Source organism: Netta rufina, assembly GCF_964035555.1.
Source record: "Netta rufina genome assembly, chromosome: Z".
Lineage (NCBI taxonomy): Eukaryota > Metazoa > Chordata > Aves > Anseriformes > Anatidae > Netta > Netta rufina.
This window is the reverse complement of record NC_140126.1, coordinates 8562397-8567859: the sequence shown is the minus strand read 5'-3', so window position 1 is coordinate 8567859 and position 5463 is coordinate 8562397.

The following is a 5463-nucleotide window of genomic DNA, read 5'->3' as shown; positions in this document are numbered from 1 at the left end:
GCTATCACAAACAACCATGGCATATATATTTCATAATACATCTGACTTCCTGGGAAAACTAAATGGGATTTTTGCTTCTGGAAGACTATTCCAGAAATTGATTGCTGTCATTTTTTTCCCCTAATTTTTGGAACTAATTACATCCATTTATTCTTGTTTCAACATTTTGTAGAGTTCATACATTCTTACGTTCCCTCTTTTGATTCTAATCCCCTGGTATGCCTATGGAAGACAACCATATCCTTGAAAGGAGTAAGAAGCCAGTTATTTAAATCTCAGTCATGAGACAGCCTCTGTGTTCCCTTCTCATATCAGTAGTTTTCTATATCCATTCTAACTATGTTAACCTGTTTATTTAGTTGTGTTTACGGTTGTTGTTGTTGTTGTTGTTGTTGTTGTTTTCCCTGCATATGGAGTTTTTATGTCCCATACATTTAGTATGGGGCAGTAACAAGTCCATAACCCTCCACTGTATCTCTCCTGTTCTTTTTCACAGCCACATCACAGAAGTGGCTCATGATCATCTCATTTTTAAACAACAAATGATCCTAGGAAAAAAACACTTGTTTACAAATTAATTAATTTCACCCTATTTCTGTTAATTTGATTCTCTGGGTATTCAGTTTCCAAAATGATCCTGCTTTCCTTGTAGTGTGCTCTGCTTCAGCTCTTTCTTGGTGATGCCTCTCTATCTTTCATAACACAGAAAAGATGTGTCTCTAAAAGAAAATTAAAAATAAAATAAAATAAAATAAAATAAAATAAAATAAAATAAAATAAAATAAAATAAAATAAAATAAAATAAAATAAAATAAAATAAAATAAAATAAAATAAAATAAAATAAAATAAAAAACAGGTATCACAGAATCACAGAATCACAGAATTTCTAGGTTGGAAGAGACCTCAAGGTCATCGAGTCCAACCTCCAACCTAACGCTAACAGCCCTCCACTAAACCATATCCCTAAGCTCTACATCTAAACGTCTTTTGAAGACTTCCAGGGATGGTGACTCCACCACTTCCCTGGGCAGCCTGTTCCAATGTCTAACAACCCTTTCAGTGAAGAAGTTCTTCCTAACATCTAACCTAAAACTCCCCTGGCTCAACTTAAGCCCATTCCCCCTCGTCCTGTCACCAGGCACGTGGGAGAACAGACCAACCCCCACCTCGCTACAGCCTCCCTTGAGGTACCTAAAAAGAGCGATAAGGTCACCCCTGATCCTCCTCTTCTCCAGGCTGAACAAGCCCAGCTCCCTCAGCCGCTCCTCGTAGGACTTGTTCTCCAGGCCCATCACCAGCTTCGTCGCCCTTCTCTGCACCCGCTCAAGCACCTCGATGTCCTTCTTGTAGCGAGGGGCCCAAAACTGAACACAGTACTCGAGGTGTGGCCTCACCAGAGCTGAGTACAGGGGGACGATCACCTCCCTAGCCCTGCTGGTCACGCTGTTCCTGATACAAGCCAGGATGCCGTTGGCCTTCTTGGCCACCTGAGCACACTGCTGGCTCATATTCAGCCAACTATCCACCATTACTCCCAGGTCCTTCTCTGCCTGGCAGCTCTCCAACCATTCCTCTCCCAGCCTGTAGCTCTGCTTGGGGTTATTGCGCCCCAGGTGCAGGACCCGGCACTTGGCCTTGTTGAACTTCATGCAGTTGACCTCAGCCCATCGGTGCAGCCTATCCAGATCCTCCTGCAGAGCTTTCCTACCCTCGAGCAGATCGACACACGCACCTAACTTGGTGTCATCTGCGAACTTACTGAGGGTGCACTCGATGCCCTCGTCCAGATCATCGATGAAGATATTAAAGAGGACCGGCCCCAGCACCGAGCCCTGGGGGACGCCACTAGTGACTGGCCTCCAACTGGACTTGACTCCATTCACCACGACTCTTTGGGCCCGGCTATCCAGCCAGTTTCTAACCCAGCGAAGCGTGCGCCAGTCCAAGCCAAGAGCAGCCAGTTTCTTGAGGAGAATGCTGTGGGAGACGGTGTCAAAAGCCTTGCTGAAGTCAAGGTAGACCACATCCACAGCCTTTCCCTCATCCACCCAGCGTGTCACTCTGTCATAGAAGGAGATCAGGTTCGTCAGGCATGACCTGCCTTTCATAAAGCCATGCTGACTGGGCCTGATCGCCTGCTTCCCCTGCAATTGCTGCATGATGACTCTCAGGAGGATCTGCTCCATGAGCTTTCCTGGCACTGAGGTCAAACTGACAGGCCTGTAGTTTCCCGGGTTTGCCCTCCGGCCCTTCTTGTAGATGGGCGTCACGTTTGCTAGCCGCCAGTCGATTGGAACCTCCCCTGATAGCCAGGACTGTTGATAAATGATGGACAGTGGCTTGGCCAGCTCCTCTGCCAGTTCTCTCAGTACCCTTGGGTGGATCCCATCCAGCCCCATCGACTTGTGCACATCTAAGTGCCGTAGCAGGTCACCAACCAGTTCTTCATGGATAATGAGGGCCACATCCTGCTCCCCATCCCCTTCCACCAGCTCAGGGTACTGAGTATCCAGAGAACATCCGGTATTGCCGCTAAAGACTGAGGCAAAGAAGGCATTGAGCACCTCCGCCTTTTCCTCATCTCTTGTAACTAAGTTTCCCCCCGCATCCAGTAAAGGATGGAGATTCTCCTTAGTCCTCCTTTTTGTGTTGATGTATTTATAGAAACATTTTTTGTTATCTTTAACGGCAGTAGCCAGATTGAGCTCCAGATGAGCTTTGGCCTTCCTAATTTTGTCCCTGCACAGCCTCGCTACTTCTTTAAAGTCCTCCTTAGTGGCCTGCCCACTTTTCCAAAGCTTATAAACCCTCTTTTTCCTCCTAAGATCAAGCCACAATTCTCTGTTGAGCCAGGCCGGTCTTCTTCCCCGCCAGCTCGTCTTTGGGCACGTGGGGACAGACCGTTCCTGCGCCATTAAGACTTCCCTCCTGAAGAGCGCCCAGCCTTCCTGGACCCCTCTGCCCTTCAGAACCACCTCCCAAGGGACTCCACCAACTAGTGTCCTGAGCAGCTCAAAGTCAGCCCTTCGAAAGTCCAATACAGCGGTTTTACTGGTCCCCTTCCTGGCCTCGCCAAGAATAGTGAACTCCACCATTGCGTGGTCACTCTGCCCAAGACAGCTCCCGACGATCACGTCCTCCACCAGTCCTTCTCTGTTTGTGAAGAGAAGGTCTAGCGGGGCACCACCCCTGGTAGGTTCACTAACCAGCTGCGTCAGGAAGCTATCTTCCACGCTCTCCAGAAACCTCCTAGACTGCTTTCTCAGGGCTGTGTTGTGCTTCCAGGATATGTCAGGGAAGTTGAAGTCCCCCACGAGTACAAGAGCTGATGATTTTGCAACCTCTGTCAGCTGCCTGTAGAATTCCTCATCCGTCTCCTCATCCTGGTTCGGCGGTCTATAGCAGACCCCGACCAGGACACTAGCCTTGTTGTCCCTGCCGATCCTAACCCAAAGGGACTCGACCTTGTCATTCCTAACCTCGAGTTCTACAACCTCGAAAGACTCTCTAATATAGAGAGCCACACCACCACCCCTTCTATGCTGCCTGTCCCTTCTATAGAGCTTATAGCCAGGCATTGTAGCACTCCAGTCATGAGACTGGTCCCACCACGTCTCCGTGATGGCATAATTTACCTATAGGGAAGCATAGTATTAGTCTCAGTTTGAAAGTGCTGTATTTTGCAAAGATTCAACTCTTGTTTGTTTGTTTGTTTTTACAATGATGAAATATTGTGTTATCATATGTACATGAAATGGTTATTGTTTATAGTTCAGTATTTCACCTTGAGAAGAACATGCTTCTTCCTTGCGTGAACTCAGTGGTCAGCATTCTGCATTACATAACACCAAGTTTTCAGCTCATTTCAGAAGTTAAACACTAACAGTTGGGCCTGCAGTTTGTTTACAGACATAAAATTTGCATGTGATTACACAATACTGGCGTTTATATTTAAATGGTGCGCTCCACATTGACACTCTATGCACAAATTGCTGTAAGGAAGTTTAAAATTAACACAGATTCAATTCTGCAGTGTAGCTCAGTTGCGTAAATGAAGTGTGCCTGGATATTCAGACAAAGCCTATGAAAGTGTAGCTGACTGTGGTTCTTTAGCACTTCATCCACAATAAACACATTTTAGAATCAGTTAAATTGACTGATACTTCATTTGGCTGTGCGCTTGAGAAACATTTATGTGCTGATGGGTTGTAGTTTCTTGATACAGAAAATGAATTGCATAATGAAAATTGAGTCATCTGATAAACCACAAAGAATTTTTCCTCTGCAAAGAGACAGCTTGTTCTCACGCTGTTCTACACTGAACAGGTTTCAAGCACAAAATACCTGTTGGATGTGCTTGGTAGGAGTGGAAAGATGAGGTAAGGAGTTTCCTTTTCAGACAGTAAATCGTTATTCTTTAGTTTCATAGAGTGAGGTTGGCTACAGAGAATCTGATAGCAGACTCCAGTCACCGGCTCCACGCAGGAAGTTTGTTGGTGGGACAAGCAGGAGGTTTGCTTCAAGTCATACTCTGCCTTTTCTTCAGGCTAAACAGATTCAGCAGCAGCAGGGGCTCCCGATTACCCTGAGCTGTAACCTGAATGCTGAGGACACCTAGTGGTGTCAGCCCTCTGCAGGCACTGGGGCTCCGCAGCTGGTGCCCTCCCATTGTATTTCAGCTGAGTTCTGCAACACTGCCTCGGGCCTTTACAGGCTGAAGAAAGAGGGATAATTGCATCTTGTACTGGGTTTCCACCTGGTAAATTAACTGTGAAGTTAAACTACTTTTCCCTTGGTTTCTTTTCTCTGTTCTTGGCATTTTCGCTTTCCTGCAAAATTAAATGCAGTAAGAACAATGAGCTGAATATACAGAATGAGTAGCACTCTTAAGCTCAGGTGATCTGAATTCAACATTGCCAGTCCCAAATATTCAGAAGTCATGAAATTGGCTCAAAAATCCTAAGCATATGTATAAATTGTGGATATTTTCTAGTTATCTTCTGTTTTCAGGACCTCCAGAGTTCAAAAATGTTGAGATCTTCTTTATCTTAACAGAGATAAACATATATTTTTCATTATTAAGAGTCTGATTTCTCAGGCAAATTAATAAGTCAGATGTTAAAACTTAAAGAAAATCATCCTGTGTCCCAAGATGCCAAATAAATATGCAAGATTAGTTAATGCTGTGAAAGCCTAATCCCAGCACTGCTAACCATTCAAAAACCTTAAACAAGATCTACTTACTACTCTTCAGTTCAGGTTTTCTTCTTCTGAAGTGGAAATGTAACTCATGCTGCACCTCTTTGAGAAACAACAAGAATCAATTAGCTGCAAGTCAAAAAGAACTTTGATCAAGCCAATGGATACATATTACGTTACATATTTTTATTGACTTTTGCATGATGGTATATTTTTCAGTGATCCCTTGATCTGATACTCCCACCTTGGGGGAAGTGGACACC